The sequence below is a fragment of the Harmonia axyridis genome, chromosome 3, assembly GCF_914767665.1.
Source record: "Harmonia axyridis chromosome 3, icHarAxyr1.1, whole genome shotgun sequence".
Taxonomy (NCBI): Eukaryota; Metazoa; Arthropoda; class Insecta; order Coleoptera; family Coccinellidae; genus Harmonia; species Harmonia axyridis.
The window spans coordinates 8,430,915-8,453,527 of NC_059503.1; the positions used below are offsets into that span (position 1 = coordinate 8,430,915).

At 34.3% G+C, this 22,613-nt stretch overlaps 1 protein-coding gene across 2 annotated transcripts in view; it reads right to left on the minus strand.

Moving 5' to 3' along the window:
- LOC123676489 (sushi, von Willebrand factor type A, EGF and pentraxin domain-containing protein 1) overlaps window positions 1–14,347 on the minus strand; it is a 43,548-nt gene extending 29,201 nt beyond the window's left edge. For both annotated transcript variants that reach the window (XM_045612392.1, XM_045612391.1), the window contains exon 1: window positions 14,099–14,347. The gene's annotated coding sequence lies outside the window, so the exon portion shown is untranslated. The remainder of the gene's footprint in view (window positions 1–14,098) is intronic.
- Window positions 14,348–22,613: the final 8,266 nt, after the last annotated feature.

Consider the following 22,613-nt stretch of genomic DNA (forward strand, 5'->3'; position numbering starts at 1 on the left):
TATTGGTTCAATTTGAAGAAATCTGCTGCCGAGGCGCATCGGTTGCTTCAGGAAGCTTATGGAGAAGGTTGTGTCGATGATTCAAGTGTTCGCGGATGGTTTCGACGCTTCAAAAGTGGCGATTTCGACGTGGAAGACAAGGAGCGTTCCGGGCGGTCGCAAATCTTTGAAGATCAAGAATTGGCGACTTTGCTTGATGAAGATTCGTGTCAAACGCAAGAAGAACTTGCTGAAGCATTGGGAGTTGACCGAACAACCATTTCCAAGCGTTTGAAAGCCATGGGAATGATCCAAAAGCAAGGAAATTGGGTGCCGTACGAACTGAAGCTGAGAGACGTCGAACGGCGTTTTTTCACTTGCGAACAGCTGCTTCAGCGACATAAAAGAAAGGGTTTTCTGCATCGTATCGTGACTGGCGATGAAAAGTGGATCCGTTACGATAATCCGAAGCGAAGCCATGCATCATCATCGACGCCCAAGCCAAATATTCATGGCGCCAAGCTCATGCTCTGTATATGGTGGGACCAGCTAGGTGTGGTTTACTATGAGCTTCTGAAACCGAATGAAAGGATCACAGGCGAGGTTTATCGACGACAATTGATGCGTTTGAGCCGCGCACTGCGAGAAAAACGACCACAATACTCCGACAGGCACGACAAAGTTATTTTGCAACATGACAATGCTCGCCCACATGTTGCACAGCCGGTGAAAACATACTTAGAAACGCTCAAATGGGAAGCCCTACCCCACCCGCCGTATAGTCCAGACATTGCTCCGTCTGATTACCATCTCTTCAGATCGATGACGCATGGCCCGGCTGACCAGCACTTCCATTCCTACGAGGAAGCCAAAAAATGGGTGGATGACTGGATAGAGGCCAAACCGGTCGAATTTTTTCGCAACGGGATTCGTATGTTGCCAGAAAGATGGGGAAAAGTTGTAGCTAGCGATGGCCAATACTTTCAATAATTCATTTGTAAACATTTTTTCACAATAAAGGCTCAAAATTTGAAAAAAAACGGGAAAGACTTATTCACACACCTGATATAATATGCCGTGCGACGCGTGCATATCAAGCTCAAGTATAGCTTGATATCAAGTCAAGCAATAAATATATAAAATCAAGTCAAGTCAAGCTCAAATATGTAATTTGCCACGAGCTTGATTTTCAAGTCAAGTAGTTGGCTAAAATGTCAAGCCACTTGGCCTGATGAATCCCTAGGTACTGTCTTCAACCATAATAATCTTAGTTACAAAAGAATGCTGAATGGTTTGATTTTAGTACTTCTGTTGGTACTGAAAACTAGAAGGTTTGTTTTTTCAACTTTAAGACTTAATTTCTTTTTTCTGTTGCCAGTCGGCTTGGGTGTCTTATTGAAGAAGTTGTTTCCTGCTGGATTCAATGTATTTCCATCTTTTACTCTTTTACCAGTAAATTGTTGTCATCCACGTGGTCAATTAATGCTTCATCGTCCTCTGTAATATCTTCAAAATGGTTCAGGAAGATTAAGAATAGAAGTAGAACACAAGACATTGAGCTGCAAGTAATTTACCAATGTAAACCGAAAAAATTTCAACACCACAAGGATTTTCTCTTCACAAAGCGTCACCTAACTGAGAGTCAACCTTAAAAAATCAAAACTAATACCACACATGCTCTACTACGGTACCAAATACCTATAACAAAGCTAATCATAATCCAAACAATGGTACAAAACACCCAAGAAATTACTGTATTCCCTGAATTTCAAATAGACCATCACAAGATGAGGAATTAGCTCGATGGCTCATTCTCCACACTAACGAATTTAGTAGAGCGGAGAGTTTTTAATTAATAATACCTAAATAAACAGTTAGTTACCATCTTCACGGACTCAATTACCGGGCTTATCCGCCATAACTCACTGATCGGTGCAAAAGCAATCGCCGTGATACAGCAATTTCAAAGATGGTTATTTAACTTTCAATCGAGAGCCGAGAGATGCATCTATGGAATGCAGCTTGACACAAAATCGATCTTGCGAAGGTACGGTTTCATCTTATTCATCTTCTGGGGGAAGGATGCTTCTCCTTATGGAGATGAAATCATCGTTTGGTCTTACCTTGAGCGTTTGCCATTTGATGGAACAACCGATCATTATGAAACCTGGCAATGATGAAATCTCTTGGATTTTCAGCTTTGTTGTCTGATTTGTCTTCATATTTAAGAGTTTTAATAGACTATTAGAGGTTTTTTTGGGAATGACCATGATAACCTCCATTAGACATGGTATTTCGTTGTTTGTGGCATTATGATCTATCTGATGTATTGACACATCTGTTTGAACACTTGAGGTCTCAATTAGTGCCGTTTCTCAAATTTAGGTAATCAAGCTTGAAATGTCCTTTCTGTCGGTTATTTAATAAAGCCGAATATACACTTTTTTTTGTGAAGGGTGTTTTTTTCAGAGCTATAGAACTTTAAATTGCAATTAAGCAACGATGGATTACTCGATTGACATGAATTTTATTTATCCGAAGATAATCTTGTGGCATTACATTTTAAATATGATTTCCGGCATATGACCGCCACGGCTGACTCGGATGTAGTCCAATCTGGACGTCCAAATTTCGATGACTTTTTCCAACATTTGTGGCAATAACACGGCGAATGTTGTCTTCTAAATGGTCAAGGGTTTGTGGCTTATCCGCATAGACCAATGACTTTACATAGCCTCACAGAAAGTAGTCTAGTGGTGTTAAATCACAAGATCTTGGAGGCCAATTCACAGATCCAAAACGTGAAATTAGGTGGTCACCAAACGTGTCTATCGATAAATCGATTGTGGCAGGAGCTATGTGACATGTTGTGCCGTCTTGTTGGATCCACAGCTCCTGGATTTTATGGTTATTCAATTCAGGAATGAAAAAGTTAGTAATCATGGCTCTATACCGATCACCATTGACTGTAACGTTCTGGCCATCATCGTTTTTGAAGGAGTACGGACCAATGATTCCACCAGCACATAAAGCGCACCAAACAGTCAGTTTTTCTGGATGTAACGGTGTTTCGACATACACTTGAGGATTAGCTTCACTTCAAATGCGGCAGTTTTGTTTGTTGACGTAGCCATTCAACCAGAAGTGCGCTTCATCGCTAAACAAAAGTAGTGCGCGATACGTATTCCGCACAGAACCATTATTTTCGAAACAAAATTGCACTATTTGCAAGCGTTGTTCAGGCGTGAGTCTATTCATGATAAATTGCTAAACCAAACTGAGAATAAATCACTTGACAGCTGTTGAATCGGTCGCCTTCTTGAACAGTAATGCCAATTTAAAGTTATATACCTCGAAAAAAAACACCCGTTATAATAACAACGAATCTTTATGCGAATTTTTGTTGGAATGATTCCATCCAAAATTTCAATGAAGATTGTCATTTTCCCATGATTTGGTGCCGATATATAATTGCATTTATCGAATAAAAATTTCAACAAATGTGCAAAAGCTCGTTTTATATTTTATCCATAGACATCCATGTTTACGTCTTTCATAAATGTTGAAATCATATCGTACCTCGTATACGGAAATGGATGCATTTTTTCCGAATCACCCAAGTCTGCATTTCCTTCCTTCGATTGTGAAAGCTACTGTTATCTGAAATGTATTTGCAAAATAACCGAAGTGTTCCCACAATCATTAAAATATATCTGTTCAACCATAGATTCTGGTGTTTCTGAGTAATTGTTGCAATTCCAATTTAATGGGACGTAAACGAAATAAAACGACGTTCGTTACAAAACAGAAAAAAAAGAGCATGCAACAGTTTATTACTTGATTGTTGAATAAGGCGACAAGTAAGTCACGATAAGATATTTATATATTTATGTTGTATTTTCCTTCACGTTAAAATGAAGTTGTAGGTTAGTGGACCATAGAAAATATTTTATATAGGTTAAGAGCCTTCATTTGCAGGTACCTACTTATAACTGGCTTGTTCTTGGAACCATCAAAATTAAGGAGAATCATTTTTACAGTTCATTCCTTCGACCTACAGCAACTATGTCTAAAAAACTGGATATTATTCATGTGGTACTAGGTTAAACCCTTAGGCTAATGATATTTCGATCATTCGAATACATCCAACTGTAATTTTTAAACGGTTAATTTTTCAGATAGTGGTGATCATTCATCGACTCTCTCATCAGGGAACTTGTTCGACTCTGTTATTTTGTAAGAAGTGTTACGCAATGCCGACACCTGGGAAAAAGAATTCTAATCTTTGATTACCATTGATTAAATTTGAATAATATGCCAATTATGATTTGAATTGAGAACTTGAAGAATTATTATCGTAACATGTGAATTTCTACTGTTATCTGATGTACCTAATTCGAAGTTCATCCTACGAAACTGAAGGTAATTGAAGAAAAGTAAGAAGACTAAATATATCTTTCAAGATTAGTAAATTTTTTCTGACTCACATCAAGTATCACATCAAATTGAATAAAATCCTTTGACAGCTGCAAAATGGGTACTCAAAATGCGCATGCGTCCACCTTTTTCTTACTTCATATTTACTTCAGTTCACTAAGAAGTCACTATTTCATTCACAAAACTCTCTCGTAGTAACGTAAAATTTTATCAATGAATACAATGCCGGAAGTCATTTGTGTTGAGGGAAGTACTTTTGAGAAATGTCTTTACGACTTATTCATTGTGAAGAGATTATAATGGTCATCGTCACTTCTGGAATTGATTTCTGATGGTTTCCGTCAACATCCGTCTGACCCAATCGTTCCGATTGTCATTTGAATTCGTTCAATTTGTCGCTTTGATTTGATTTATTCAAAGCGTTTTCCTTATCATAGAAATCGAATTGTTATGGGTGATTGAGATTTGCAATATCAACATCTTTTGCGGTTCTTGATTTATCTGTGATCAAATCAACCGTTAGAATCTGTGAGATTTTGCTTCCGGGTCTAACAATGTGAAAAAAACAGTTTTTGGGTCTGTCCATACATCCTTGTATTAGCTTTTACTTCTTCTCCGATTTAAATGAAATTTGGTAATGATATTCAGTTTCGGCCACATATGGTACCATCAAAATTTACTCTACAGATAGATAGAGCTTAGTTCTTATAATTTTTCACCTGAAAAATTCTCCCATTATTATGAATTCTAATTTTCCTACAATAACTGTAGCTGCTATTTCACAATTCTTCAATGTTAGTAATATAATTTGATTGATATAGTGTTAAACTGACTTAATCTATTCAGAATTTCAAATTGAACCAAGTAAAATTGTTTCAAATTTATGCAGATTGATTCTGCAAGAAATTTGGCAAACACATTCCACCGAAAAATGTGATATTATTTTATCATTTCTTTTTTATATTTTGACCTGAATTTGAATTGCGTGCCATTCATGGTGTGAAATATGGAAATTAGAAAACATAGCAATAGATCATTTGGATTTTCGAATGATAATAAGTCATTTTGAGAGCTGAGACCCATTTTCGCCTTGCCTCATTGATTGGCAGAAGTGTCAATTTATGCTTAGATTTTGGCTTTCAGTTTCATGTTCGAATGCTTGTTGATCTTATGGCGATTGCTGTAGCCACCAAAAAGGTTAAATGAAAACATTTCAATTCGTTGCTTGTTTTCAATAACATTCTATGACCCATCCTCGAAGCCGGATCTATGACGAAGTGAACAATTTCTCAAGATAACTGAATAGGAAGAGTTTTATGGTTAGAAAACCGGTAGTCGTGGACATTGCTATTACTCTCGTTATTCCGTTGCACTTTTACGGGAACGATTTCTAAAAATTTCTAATTGTTCAGGTGTAATTTACCTGCTTAATATCCACGTATGTTTGTACAGTAACCGCGCAAATATTGGTTATCTTCTGTAATTATTGTTTATCTTCAATAGGAGTGAAGAAGAGGATGCAAGGTTTAAATAATGAGCAAATTGAAAGTTATGGAAATGATGCTGTATGAGAAATACGGTGTCTTTCATAATCACCGTGCTTATTTCCACTATGGAAGAAAATTATTAATGAAACTCTGGCTCACTGATCAAGGATTTGTTAATAAAATTCTTCTATGCTGGACAGGACAATATTTAGTATCCAAACCATTCATTCATTCTTAACCCCTTTTTACACTATGTCTTTTCGTGCCTATTTCTCTGCCGTGCTCAAATTATGCATGAAATTGGATGAATCGATTGTGGCACGAGCTGTATGACATGTTGTGGCGTCTTGTTGGAACCACAGCTCCTGGACATCATGGTTGTTCAATTCAGGAAGGAAAAAGTTAGTAATCATGGCTCTATACCGATCACCATTGACTGTAACGTTCTGGCCATCATCGTTTTTGAAGAAGTATGGACCAATGATTCCACCTGCTCATAAAGCGCACCAAACAGTCAGTTTTTCTGGATGTAAGGATGTTTCGACATACACTTGAGGATTAGCTTCACTCCAAATGCGGCAGTTTTGTTTGTTGACGTAGCCATTCAACCAGAAGTGCGCTTCATCGCTAAACAAAATTCGCTTATGAAAATCGGGATACGTATTCCGCACAGAACCATTATTTTAGAAATAAAATTGCACTATTTGCAAGCGTTGTTCTATTCATAATGAATTGTCAAACCAAACTGAGAATAAATCACTTGACAGCTGTGAAATCGGTCGCTATCTTGAACAGTAATGCCAACTTAAAGTTATATACTTCGAAAAAAAACACCTTATAGCTGAAGGAAATCAGAAAATCAATAATAAGGATAACTATAGGCATGAGAATGGCATAGTGCAATAAGGGGTTTTCCAAAATAATATTTTCTCCTAGAAAAGGTAACAGAACTCTTTCAAATGACATAACTGAACCATTCATAGTATTATAAAAAGTCCTTGCTCTGATGAAATGAATTGCATTGCATCATCTGTTCAAACTTTTATTAAAACTCTTTATATTATATTCTGGAACCAATTGAATTAGAGAACAGCCACTACACCGTAAAGCCATCGGAAGAACCACGCTAATCCATTACAAGATACCACTAGAATCGATTTTTCATACAGTTAGTTGCCTGCAATTTGAACCATTAAGGAACAATTCAATCCATGTTATTCTTCGGCATTTAGTCCAGTTCCAGATTGTCCATTACTCGAATTCTCAACAATGAGTCAGCTGTTAACTGTTCCCCAGTAAACTAGATTTACATATGTCACAACCTTTCCCACTTCCTACATCATTTTAACTGTGAATTAAGTTCCTTAATTCAATGAGAAGATTGAATGGAAAACCACAGAAGTTAAGAGCACTTGTTGAAATTCGCATTAGTGTAATTTCTTCAGATAATCACATAATTAACCTGCAAAGTGACATTACATAAAAACATTTATGCTTTCAATACGATGTGATGTGTGATTTTTTGGTGAAAAACAATTTCAAACTGATAAATGCAGGCTTGGAAGGTTCAACTCTTCTACTTTCGATATTTGCCATTAAATATCAGCACCAAATAACCAAAAAAGAACACTCTGCTCTTAAATTTGTCTATTTCAGGTGAAACCCATCTTTAAAATAAATACTGCACCTTCTTACCATGGACTCAACACCCCTCGAAAATTGAGTTCTTCTTGCATCTTAACAATTCATTTTTCTTCCCTGCGAATTACCGGTAAACTTCTAAAATAAAAGTCAGTTCGAACCGCAAAAGATATTTTGGGATTCAAAGGTTCAAATCAGGACAATTTGATTATTTTTATTCTGCGCAAGAACTACATAAATGAATTTTTAAATAACTCTTTTTATAAACACAAAATTTCAGTAAAATATAACGGATACATCTGAAATTTTATAAAAACATTTTTGATCTAATCTTCCAATGAGACGATGATAACAAAATTTTGCATGAGCATTCGTATCATTATTTTGCAATTTTGCATTATTTAGTTAATTTAAAATTTCAATTTCCTTTGAAGTGATATCGTGTTGAAGCAGAATGGCGAACAGAATCGATTGAGACCTTAAATTCTTCATCAGAAAACCAAACCCAATTATGTGACATAATTTCGGACTCAAAATTCGAAAATCAGACATTTGAGTAAAATGATAGCCCAGTAGGTACTCTCCTAGGCAAGCGCAAAAAATGTTCCTAATTCGTTGGGCCAAATGTTCCCTACCTTTCTTCCTGGCCTTTCATATTTCACCGAAAAATGGTAGAAACCAAGAATGTGATTCCTTAAAGGCAAGGTTAGGGTTAGGTTAATCTCAGTTCGAATGAGATACGTGAATCTGAGATCACACAATTGGAATGTGTGTTATTTGTTACCTGCCAGATCGCTACGTCATTGTTATATTTTGAATGTAGAGCGAGATGAGTATACTACGCCTTTCATTTTGGTTGATATTGAAGCTGCAGGTACATGGATATACCTTTAGTGGTATTAAGGATCATCGCTCATATGGCAGAAAAAATCTGGGGATTTAAAGGAAAAGCAGGTCAGAATTTATGACTGGTCAGACAGTAGGGTGATGTTGCTCTGACAGTTTTTGAATTCCAGTATTTGTGTTGTGAAACTCTTGGCAGAACACCACCTATACTGGCTTTTACAAAAACACCAAAACATCATTGAACCAATCATTGTTCCTCAATATACAGAGAATGAACTGGCCAGCAAACTCACCAGACATGAATTCAATTGAGAACGTATGAGATTACTTAGGTAGAGCAATATCCAATCGCCAAAACCCACCTTCAACTTTTCAGGACTTGAATTTAGCCCTTCAGGAAGAATGGAAGATATGCCTGAAAATTTCATTTTCAACTTGATTCATGGGATGCCTAGGCAATCTAGGCATATAGGGCAGTTCATTGCAAGAAGAGGTGGTAACACGGATATTGAATTTGGATTCAGTTATGGAATAATTATAATTAATCAAAAATAAATAATCGATAAATTTGGATTTTATCTCATTTTTCATATTTTGTCTAATACCGCATAAAGCAAAAAGTTTCAAACACAGATTTCCTATCAAATATATTGCAGTTGAAGAAGAGTAAAATATTCATCTCATTTCCAGAACATATATTGCTTATTTTTTAAGAAACCTAGGGGGGCCAAGATTTTTGTAATTGAGAAGATATATCATACACTAGCAATTAATATCAGTTGAATTTATTGGTTGAACTTATTAATTGATGTTAATGGCAATTGAAATATGTTCTTACTATCATTTTGATATTAAACACTCAGAAGTAAATAAGAAGAAGAAAATTGAATTGATTTCTTCTATTTTCTTTATATTTCTGGTTGGAATAGAAGAAATTGTATCATAAAATAATGACACAAACTTGAAATAGTCATCGGAAAAACTTTTGTCACGAATTCAACCATTAAATAACGGTCACACCTAAATCCACCTCGAGTATCGCAAAGAGGTCACAATAATCTATATTCACCATCGGATGAATATTACCGCTTATCAGAACATTTCCTTCCTTCAAATCTGTCCACCGTGACTTCCTAGACAACCGCTAGCAGTCACCGCCAACTATGGTACGTGTAGAAATGCATTCCCAAAACAAAGTATAATAGTTTTCCATATGGGTCACACCCAGCGAGGCTTAAGCCTGTCGGTGGGTTTATTAACCTGCCTACATGGTGACCTGGATCATCGGGTCCTCGTCATTGAAACGATTAATATTCTTGGGGGACTGTTATTAAGTGGTAACCAAATGGTCAACTAATTCTCGGATAAGTCCAACTTACGGTTAGTCGAATAATTTACATCGCTGGTTGATTACGTTATTGATGGCATCGTAACAGAAGTGTGTCTTACACATTGGGAGAAAATAGGTTGAATTTTATGTGGAATGTTGCGAAGATCGCGGAATATTTAATTTTATGGGGTCCCCCAAGGTTCCGATCTCAAGCACGTCACATTCATATTTTACTTGTACTTATATCCATTCATTATGTTGATAAAGCATCTGGGACTGGTCATTTGAAAACCTTGAAGAGAATTTTGAATTTCCATAAATTGGTACAACTGTCTTTTATACTCTCGTGAACTTGCCTTCTGCGTGCAAAAGAGTAGCTTTATATTCTTGTTTTATTATTAACTTTTCAGGTTGAAGAGATAAAAATATTATGGGAGTGTAGGTAAATGGAATAACGTAAGCTCAAAATGCAGGTGTATAGGGAATGACACAATGATATATTCTGTACTTTTTTATCCATTGTTTCCGTGACCACAAAACCAACAGTATTATGATTCAAGCTGTTTATATGAGATAATAATATCAAGACTTGTGCAATATTTCAAGCTTACCACATAAACAGAACCATAGAAAATTAAAGAAGAATATTGAAAAAGCAATACTCTATATTTCGGTGATTGCATGTCATTTTATGTAATTTTTGTGTGTATTATATAAAAAAATCATTTGAGGCCTCAACTTCAGTGGAGGATGCTGAGATTGATACAGTTACTAATTTTGCGAACTTTTCAAATGGTGTTACGTCTTATTTCGACCTACAAAGGTTCCGACCTTGATATAAAGCTGTGACCTCGAATAAAGCCAAAAATCCAGCTATGAGATTCTTGAAACTGGGAGATCTCACGTGAAAATATTTGCCAATGATGCCGTCCTGTTGAAACCAAAAAAATAGAGGCAGGTTTCTCTTGTTAACGAAGCCATAAGGGTTATTTTGAATGACTTAGGGCCAGTTGCACTATTTGCCTAAACATTGATTAAAATTTAAACATTGATTAATTTCTGATTTCTTATGAGAAATCATAGAGTAATCAACGTTTAAATTTTTAATCAATGTTTAGGCAAATGGTGCAACTGGCCCTTACTGTGTTTAAAGAATTTGATCAAATATTCAATCGATAGCGTTATTTTATCATGTAATTTTACCTTAGGTTATTCATTGATCTTTGATAATAGCTCTCAAATCTTTCGCTCTCATTCAAGCATATTTGTGTTTCATTTGTAACAGATCTACCTACTTTCTATTCTTGGATTAAATCATCACTTGGTATTTTGAATTCCGCTTATTCATCGAGTATCGTAACGAGTTTTTTTCAATGCTGTGACTTCATCACACTACATATTATCCTCAAAATTTTCAACAATTTGTCGTAAGACAACCGGTTCTCGAACAACTCGTACAACCTCTATACTTCTGAGAGGTCTCATACTAAAGTCGAGATGAAAAGCATTGAAACTCAACAAATGATTTGAAAATGCATATTCAGTTTGAAAAAAAACACTAGCATTCAAAGAATTCAGTAATTGTTATTTTTAATCGTTACAAAAGATATTGGATTTTAATATAAGCATGTAATAGCTAGTTTCGGATATCCTTGTTTAGTCCATGGTCGAGTTCTTCAGCTGTCTGAAAACCAAGCGTCCGTGAAAGTACAGATTGCCATTCTTCATTGCAATCAGTATGAAGATAGATCATTCTTCTAACCATTATTGTTTATTTTAACATCTAATGGAAATGGCTAAGCTATGACCTACAAATAAATTTTTCCCAAATTTCGTGTATTTAATAGAAGCCTTGACCCAAGTATTATTACCTTTTATATTTTCCGTAACTTTCAAGAAGTTCTGCTAGTTTTTGAAAACTTTATCGAATTACAGAAGTGTTGAAATACTGACATCATCTAGGAATCAAACAGCAGGTGTACTTGAACTTGAGAAATATGATATCAAATTGTTTCACATTTAATGGTCTAGTAGTCATATAAAATATTGCGTGAAATTTTTTCTCTTTTTTTTATCTAAGATTATCAGGTGCTTTAATGTTAATCGGTGTCTTTCATTAACAATAAAAATGTATATTCCCTCATTCGTTTTGAAATGGAAGTTCAAAAAAAATACAAATTCAAAAATATTTCTGATTTAGATGAATTTACTAAATATAAAATCAATAAATTTTCAACAATAATATTCTTAGTCCACTTCACTGAACAGAACAAGATTCAACAGTAAAAGATATAGGTAGAAAGAATGTTCAGGACATAATGTAGGTAATGAAAAAAAGAAACCATTGAGATATTATGACATTTCTACAATTAAATCGAAATGACGGAATCAAATGAGAAAATGGATGAACTAAAAACATGGACCATCTTGAGTTAGCTCATTTATTTCTTCAGAAGGTTTTTTGATCAGGCGTATCGAAGAGTCTTCTTCAATTCCTATTAGGACATATTTCATAGGAAGTATGTTATTTATCTACCCAAAATTTTACCTGTAATACCTTCACTTTTCGGCAAAGTACCTAGGTTTACAATTGCTAGCAACTGCTAATAAGCGTATCACAAGCTCATCAACACCTCAGAAGATTATGACACTTCTTTCAATGAGTGTTATTTTAGCAGTTAGTTTTCGATTTTCACCTTTATAAAGTGAAAGCTGTCGTAAACAATGAATTGTGTTAAATTACATCAATACGGGTGCCCATATATCGGGAATTTCACCGAAAATTATAAATTAATTGATATTGAGCGGAAACGATTTTCGATGGTAAGGAACTGTTTCCTTGCACGATGTGAAATCGTGACTTCTTCAATTCGTGGTAGAGGAAAAAATACAAAGAAAAAGCCGAAATATTCGAAAGCTGTATTATTAGAAAATTGAAATTGGAGCAGTTGAAATTTATTAGATATATTTCAATGGTACTATGAAAAAAAGGAATTTGTAGATAATTTTTCGGTGTTTGAGGTATCTATCTACCTACAGACTCAGAGTTTTGTTGATTTTATATATTTTGGAATTTTTTTTTTTGAAGGATTATCATTTCTTCTCCCAGAATGAATATGTATTTTGTTTCTATATAAAATCCAAACCAAGGAGTTAAGAATCATACGAAAAAATACTTTGTACTATTTTTGTACTAACTGGAATGCCCAAAAATGATATATAATTATAACCAACATTATTTTTTCCAATATTTGCTTAATCAAACAGATTGGAGGTATTATATATGATCCTGTATCAAAAAATGTATGTCACAATATTTTTGCACAGTGAGCCAAATTTTTTTGTATTTCAATCAGAAGTAGCCAACTTTTGACACTTTCTTGATGTAAGTATTGCAAAAATATAGTTTGTCATAGAATAGTTTGAATTTTATTTCAATTCGAGGCTCCACTATAGTTTTTGAAATTCTTATAGGTATTATAATTTAATTAAAACTCTGAGAGTTTCTTGGAAAGGAGGTGTCTCTCAACATTGATAAAACTATCGCTTCAGAGCTCTCGAACAGAAAATATGTCGATGACATAGTTTTGGGGAGGTATTTTTCTACATCTGTCAATGTAGTAGAATGGCGGTAGAATTATCTTATTGTATTCATTAAGCCCGTAAAAAGTCTTAAATAATGTATTTTCATCCAACTTAATCAATAGACCATAGAAAATAGTTCTCAATATACTGTTCATGAAAAATTGGATGCAATATTTTCCATACGACAAAAATGGAAAATCATCCGTTGATTCTAGTTATTCCATTTTATTTTTAATCAGTATCTTGCTGTATCTATTCATCCTCTCTACTTTTCATGAGCTTGAACTTAATTAACATAATTTCCACCCTAAATTATGTGATTCCTGCTTCATCGTCTTCACACGTACAGGATGTCTGAGTTTGTTGGGTAAATATATGTATTCTTTGATAGGGAACCATATATGTAATCTGTAAGCACTTGAAATTCATCATTGTGTAGCTGCATGCTACGAAAATTCGAGCTTTTTTCCTACGATATTTCATTGTTTTGAAAAGTAACGTTTACATTATTTGAGATGCATATAATTGGAAATTTCCTATTTATTATAATAAACAAGCCCCAAAATTCCCATCCTACACTGAAATAACCCGTATAAACCAAACGTAGAACGAGAGACTTCAATAAGCGGTAAGGAAAGTAACCCAACCTTGAATGCAGCCACAGAACACAGAACATGATGAAGCAAGGTCATAAATCCCTATTAATTTCTTAAAATATCAACGTTACGTCTGCAACTATGCGATAGACAAACTTTATAAGAGTCCTTGGTGAAAGCAACGAAAATCGACTCACCCTGATTCGATCTAAACACCACTAGAACGAAATCTCGAAAAGCTGCATTCCAGATCGCAATCCAATAAAGATCGAGTAGATCTCGAATTCCCAAACCGAACACAGTATGGGAAACCCGGAAAATTCACACACACTCGCACAATCACAGCATTCCAAGTGCCACTAACCTCTATATTCTGTGTTCTTTGACGATCGACTTTGAACGAACGTACTACCTACAAGTTTCGCGACTTGGTACTATGGCACAGGTTTCTTCGAACGTATTCTTGGTTGACTTCGGATCCCCGTAGAACGGTGAGGAAGACAGGTGGGAGAAACAAGTTTTTTGTATTTTAATATTTTAGTTAGATAGGAACTATCGCCAATACGAATTTTTGGTTTTGGAATGACGGTTGACTTGTTTTTCGTAATTTTGTGTGGATGTGATTTAGATCGCGAATTATTTTCGTATTTATTTCGTGTAATAATAGGGAAACCCGGAATAGGTCCTGGGTTCATTGGCGTAGGTGTATGGGTGTCATGGGGTTCGGTGAATAAAGAGAATACTTCCGTGTTTATGTGGGTTTGAATTGGGAGCGCTGAAATTGAATGTGTTATTCAATTCATACTGGGTGATTCATTGAAAAAGTCCTATCTCTGAAATATAGATCCTAGATTTGATGATTTAAAACTTAGCAAAAATTCGTTTACTAATTCCTTATTTTTTATTGATATTTTACTTGAAGTTTATCCGGTGAAATTTTGCAAAAAAGTTGGAATTAATATTCTAAATATACACGAAAAATATCAACTCCATCCGATCTGTTGTCACGGAAATATTGGTTATTTATTTTCCAATATTCTTCAATCATTCTCATTATGTTATCAGCTGTAGGAAATTTGAAATATTTATGTCCACATTGTCTCGTTCGTGGTCACAGAAATATTCGGTATTTTCTGATATCCTTCTCGAATTTTCCCTGGTTCTGATTAAGTCATCTGAAAGAAAACATTTTTAAGCAATTGTTATTTCACATCTGAATACAACTTTTCATTCTTATAAAATTTGTTGTTTCGATATCAGCAGGAAAAAACCATAGGTATTTATTATTTATCATATTTATGGAATGTCTAGCGAAAATTTAAACATTCTAGATCTTTCCATTCCAAAAGTATCACCCTTGCAGGAACTTTAATTTGTCATATATATTTCTATGCTTAGAATGTAATCCAATTCGAAAAGAATATTCTTCAAAACAATCCATTCTGAATTATTGCTGTCATATCAAAACATTTATTTCTATGGTGATCTAATGATCTGCGTTTAGGTCAGCTTGATTTAATTCCCTGAAAAAGTTATATTAGAAGATTTAAAAACATTGATTTGCATCTTTTGCCACTCATTATACTTTGTAGGATCATGGCACTTCTTTGGCTTTTTGATTTCATAGTAATTAGTGAAGTGGAGTTTGATTATGATTCTGCAATGGTTCGACATTCTAGAATCCTAAAAAAAATATTTAAATAACAAGTCACACATTTTTTGTTTAAATAATAATTGAATAGCAATAAAGAAGTATTTTTTCTTACTCTACGTTACGATTTATTTACAATACTCACTTACAAATCCAAATGTGGCTAACAACAAACGTAATAATCAATATATAAATAATGAATTAAAACTGTCACTTACCTACTAGAATATAACAACAATTACAATGAAGATAATGAAAAATAAAAATTCATTGAAACTTACTGAAATATGTTAAATATTTTTCAAACTTTTTACACTACAGAAATTCGAAATGTAATACACTACGAAGTAAGTACCTACTATTCAAAATGTAGTTGCAATTTTCAAATGGAAGTAATATTTGCAAGAGATTGCGCATCTTCGTTGCACACGAAAGTGATTGGTCGAATACTTCACTTCAACTTCAAAGGTAGTTGGGGTGTAGAATCTTAAAAACCTTTTTTGTGAACCTACTCATTCAACTTCAGTGATAAAGAGAAATGTGTAGAGTCTGAAAATTTCCAGACTCTACACATTTCTCTTTCGTTCCCTAGTTTGTATGAGTCAACATTCATATTTCCTCGAATTGATTGGATTCTATTTAATAGAAATCTGAGAAATGATGAATTATATTTTCCATATTATTTATACACAGTGAATATAAAAGTTGCGAATAATGCTAAATCTTCGTTACTAACAAATAAAAATTCCTCATTTTAAAAAATCCCATAACGTTCGAAAATAATATTAAATTAAGTATACTAATAATATACACATTTTGAAGCCTTGTGAATATTTTCAAACCTGCTAATGGCTATCACTTTCAGTTGTTCAAGTGAAATATTTATGTGTGAAATATTCCTAATTATTTTCTAATTAGAAGGGATCATTCCAGATTAGTATTTTCGAATTATCATTATTATGTTGGCTATTGTTTTATCGCTGATTTTCCTATGACTCAATGTCATCAGAATTTTTTTTAATGCAAGATTTCCTAATTTTTATTTTCTTTAACTAGTTTCTTGTTTGAAATAATTTAACTTTCAGTTTGTTCTTGAAAATAAATGGCAAATATTTTCATTTCTAGATAAATAAAAAATATACTGAAAAAGCCCTAATTCAGGGATATCTTCATAGATTCAGGTAGCACATTCGAGAAACATCCACATAACAATTTCTTTTATTGGGGAACTATATGCTCATGTAGATTTGAGTCAGGTAGGTAACACACTGCAACCTATATGATGAAATTTATAAATGGAAGGTGCTTTCAGAGAAGTTTAGTATAATTTCGGGTTTGAATGTGTCGTTTTCCTAACAGATAAGATCGAGACCAACCAAGAAAGAATTATGGCAGCTTACAATAACTGCGACGCCAGTTGATGCCTTTTTGTTGCTTTGTCGGATCCTAATGGTCCTTATTTTTATCCTCAATTAACAATAGAGGGAGGGGAATTGCCAAATTAGCAATAACAGAGGGACACTGATACTAAAAACACAATGCAGTGTACTAAGAAAATAAGTTTGAAAATAATTATCTTGAAAAAAAAAACAACCCCTGAAAAAAATATATCCCATGCTTTTAAACCATCTGACATGAAATAAACAATTCGAAAGGTGAACTATCTTGGCACTTCTTCATTAGTTCATCTAGATGAGGAATTTTGATGATACCATCATGCCTTTCGGCATAAGCATTCGAGTCTAGATCTAAATCTGTCAAATCTCTCACTTACACTTTCCTTTCAAAAGTTATGACGTAAAAGGCCACGGATATAATTAACTTTAACCTCGAATTATTCATGGTTTAAGTCGAACCTTATGGTTTTACACCTCTCTCGGCTTAAAATTCGAAAACCACAGATCTTTGGGCAAAATGACAGCTCGCTGTACTGAATGAAGAAGCTACGCAGAAGTGATGTTATGACAGGTATATAAATACAAAATTGACAGTTATGGGCCAATGGGTGTCGGTGTCAATGCTTACAAAATTTACAGACCGAAATGAAAATCTGTTTTCATTCATAGTTTACAAGGCTTAAAAACCAGTAACTTCTTTTAAATGAAGTGTTGAATTGTAGTATTGCATATTTCTCACGTACCTATAAGTCAAATATTTTGTCAAGTGAAATATGATAGGAAGTTATGAAGATTTACTACTTCCCCAGCATAGTTTATGACGTCCTCAGTGCTTCAAATCAGTCGACATATTGCAAAAACGCCCTAAGCTTTCAATTATCAATAAATATGTAGGTACCTGCTCTATATAGCATAAATTGTGCAAATTGAAAATATTTGAACACCCACTACAATATATGTTACAATAAATATAAAACTATAGATAAAGAATAAAATAAGGTAAGTGCAAGGCTTTTTGTGACCAAAATGAACAAAATCTTAAACAAAAGCTTGCAAAGTTTCGGTATTCATATTTTGGGACCTATGGTATAGTGTCCAACGACTATATTGACAAAGGTAAAAATGATTGAATCGATTGAGTGTGGAAATTAAAAAAGAAACACAAATGCCAAAGAAAAAAATTCTCCTAGACCAAGACCTTGTTTCTTGTCACACATCGACGGAACCATTGAACGTGAGGATCCAGGGAGAAGGGGTGTAACTGGGGGAACTACCCCCCCCCCTCCAAATGGCCTGGGCCCCCCTAAAATTTTGCTGCTGTTCCCCTACAATTTAACACAGACTACGGCTAAAATAATTTCTAAAACAAAGATGTCTAAAATCCGCCCCCCCAAAAGTTGAGCCTGCATACGCGCCTGATCTGGCCTCCAGACCTATAAAAACAGCCTATTTTCGAAGAAAAGACGATTATTTCAACAAAAAAGGTATTGAAAAATTAGAAGGAGTGTTGGAGTATTACAGGTATCCTTCTTGAAGATGAATAAAGTTGAATTTTTAAGAAAAAATGTAATTTTAATGGTCAGGGAGTTGTGAAGTGTTGCACTGACTCAGTATTAGGAGCTTTTGAGCGCTCGTCATTCATGCTCCATTAGAGACTATATCATTATTCTGACGATACAAAATTTGGCATGAGCAATGAAATAGTTTCTTCATACTCACAAACTTCGACCTATGGAACGTTCTCTAGATTGCAGCAGATCGGGGTTAAAATCTCTGCATCACTGCATTCTCGTTATCTTCAAAATTCCATCATTCATCAGTATGGAGGTGATACTTATTTGAACTACAGCCAACTGTATCTATTACACGAACCTTACAATGAATAGATTCAATTCTTAGGCATAACTGGAGTGCAGAAGAATTAAATGAACATCCGCATTTCTTCGGTCCAGCAGTAGAGTGCTGTGAATATCGTGGAAAAATTGGAATAATCAGAACTGAATAATGTTCGTTGTGAACTGAATGCTGTCATAATTAATATTCTGGCATGATCACAACATAAGCTTGGCCTGTTTGTACTAGGAATTGTCTTTTTGCTAGTTTGTTCGTCGGAAACAACGGAAATCAAGTGAAAAGGTATCAATACCATCCAAGAAGGCTAGTCCCTTCAAAAGTCGCCACTTTAATCTGAAGGATTTACCGAAAAAAACTGAGCACACCAGTGTTTTAGACATTTTACATGCAATCTCATAGTAATAAACATAGATAGAGGGAGCATTATGTCATTTTCTGTAAGCAAATTTTATCCCCAACATGAACTATCAAATTTGACATGAAGCGCGCGGAAATAAAAACATATCAGTGATACGATATTTCACTCAATTCGCGAGTTTCTCCACAAAAAAACGCACTTCTTTCGTCCCATAGTGAATCAACGTTTCATATCAACTCAAAATACAGTGAGATGAATACCTAAATATATCAGAAATTCAGAAAAAAAACTTCAAGCGCGCCAAACGACGTGAAACAACCGATGACACTAGGAGAGCAAAAGTTGCCAAACCTTGGATTTCAGCAGGTAGATACAGAAAACAATAATTATTCTGCTTATCATAAATTCGACAAATAGGAAAAATATCGGATTCCAAATATTCAAATTTGCATATTTAATCGGGAATCACTAAAATAAATATATTTTATTCAATATCATTCATAACGATATATCATAGTAAAATTGTGGTTTGAAAATATATCACAATCCGACAACGTAATATAACCATGTTGGGGATATGTAAAAATTGCGTATACCCCCTCTTTCTATGTTTATTACTCTATGCATGCAATCAAGAGCTGACGGTAAGTCAGTATCTTATGTCACTATATGAAATATAAGTTTTTTTTTTGCTTTGAGGTCGGTGCTTTTCTCATTTTTTTTCTGAAAGTCTTTCCACCATCAGTGGATTACTGTATACTGTACGTTTATGGTCCGAATCTGAATGAATTGCTATCAAACAACTTTCCTACAAGAACAATCCGGAAAACCTTGAACATTCCGTAGAAGCTATTCTCGTATGTTTTATTCTCACTACGTAACATTCTGTAGAGGACTCTTTTCTGCAATCATCTCGACTCAAGTGACATGAAACCAATTGTATAATGAGAACAAGCATTTTTCTAAACGCACATTAAGGTTGATACACCATAATTGACCCCTATTTCCAGTTTAGAGATTGAGATTAGTTGTGTGATTTGCTTGCATTTAACGAGCATGCTATATATGTACAGGGTTGTTAAAATATTTCCAACATCTTAGTGGGTTCTGAATATTTTTGCTTCACTTTGGTTTTCGAAGCAGAGTTCACAAAATTTGAATAAGAATTAATAATACCCATAGAGTAAGAGTAATTAACATAGATAGAGCTAGTATACGCAATGTTTCCAACATGGTTAGATCACGTTGTCGGATTGTGATATATTTTCAAATCCACAATTTTACTATATCGTTAGGAATGTATATTATATTGAATGAAATATATTTATTTGAGTGATTCCTGATTGAATATTCAAATTTGAATATTTAGAAGCCGATATTTTTCCTAATTGTCGAATTTATAATACACAGAATATTCATTATTTTCTGTATCTACCTGCTGAACTCCAAGGTTTGGCAACTTTTGCTCTACTAGTGTCATCGGTTGTTTCACGTGGTTTGGCGCGCTCGAAGTTTGTTTTCTGAATTTCTGATATATTTAGATATTTATTTCAATATATTTTGAGTTAATATGAAACGTTGATAGACTATGGGATATTAGAAGTGCGTTCTTTGCGGAGAAACTCGCGAGTTGAGTGAAATATCGTATCACTGATATGTTTTTATGTCCGCTCGCTTCATGTCAAATTTGATAATTCATCTTGGGGTCAAAATTTGCTTACTGAAAATGACATATGCTCCCTCTATCTATGTTTATCACTCTGAAGAATAATGCAACAGTTAAAACAGAGTTATTTACAATTGCATTTTTTTCAGAAAAACTATTTTCATCCCAGTATAACCCGATATAACATAATGCCAAGGTTGCTCACTTAAAAATTAGCAGAGAATATCGAATAAATTCATAATATTCCAAATCCCAATTTCCAAATAGGAAAAAAAATTGACTTTTTTAGACACCATGTATATCTATATGATAGAGGTGCCTAGGCGAATTCTGATGAGTTGGTCAAGAGCAAGGTGCGTCGGACAACGACCTCTAAAACCGTTGTATACGATGCGGCTTAGAGAAATGGCAGTTCTAACGTGGCCTTCAAGAATTTGAATTGAGATACCCGCGATGCGCACGCATCAATGGAAATATGACCGCATTTTTTCCGTATTACATCTCAATGTATCCATATCGGTAACGTAATGTATATTTCTGGTTACGTTTTTGGGTATCACCCGTACAGTATGTTAATGAAGAAACGGTATTTATTTCAAGTTTAATGGATAGTTTTCAGGTGGAAATTAACAGACACAAAAATAGTACATTGTGATCTAGAGGTAAAAGCAGTATGCTTTTTCTACGATAGGTATACAGAAGAGTTTTTCTGAAATCGCAATCAAAATCAAATTAAGGATTTTTATTAGTAAATAACGATTTTCGATTACAGTATCTTTGCCCATGAAAACATTTCCTTGAAAATTTTTTGACAGTTCTAAAAACCAATCAAATTTTGTCAGTTTTTGTCATATGAAACAATTCTACCCAGTCATGTCAGTCACTATGACAACACGATTGAGTTTGACAACTTCATTCCAAACGTCATATTTCGGCAATGCGAATGTGCAAAGTATAACAAAGTATGACAGCGCGAATCAAAGAAAAATTCCCAGAAATACAACACTCCCTAACAAATATATTTAGGGAATATTTATGGATTTTTGCTGCGAACGAGAATATGAATTGAATGAACATAGGAGTAAGTAACGAGCTTTCGATTGTCATAAAATTATCTCGTCTATTATCAATGTCCTAGGGATATTACTACTGACAATTGATTCGTTTATAGTTGTGACAAACGTCAGATAATCATTGCTTATTGCGATTCAATATCTACTTATTTCCCAAACATATTTGATTCAGACACTTTCGATTATGTTCAGATGTGCAGGACACCACCAGAGCAGGTAAATACTGCTTAAAATGTCATTTCGAATTTGTTGCCGAATAAATCCATGACAAATTATGAATACGCTTACAAACGTTTTATAGATTATTGCAGAAAAAAATGACGACCTCGAGGTCTGCAAATAAAATCATTGAATGCTTCTCCCATTTGTCTATGAAAATAAAAGCATCTATATTATAGTCAAATTACTCAATGCTGAAAACTACACTCAGTACAAAATCAGTATCGGAAAATACAGAACCATTCAGAATACGAACCAATTCTAAAATTCACAACAGATTTCGATCTAGTTTCAGCTTACTTTGGTGAACTGAATTTATTTCTGATGTGAGATGAATAATAACGAATAGATAAACATCTTTTGAAGGTAAAATGGAGATTTTGCAACCTCGTATTTAGGATCAACTGATCACATAGGTACACATGGGATAACCTATGATTGCCTGACAGATGATCAAGAAATCAAAATGGCCCAGAATAGTTTAAAATGCATTA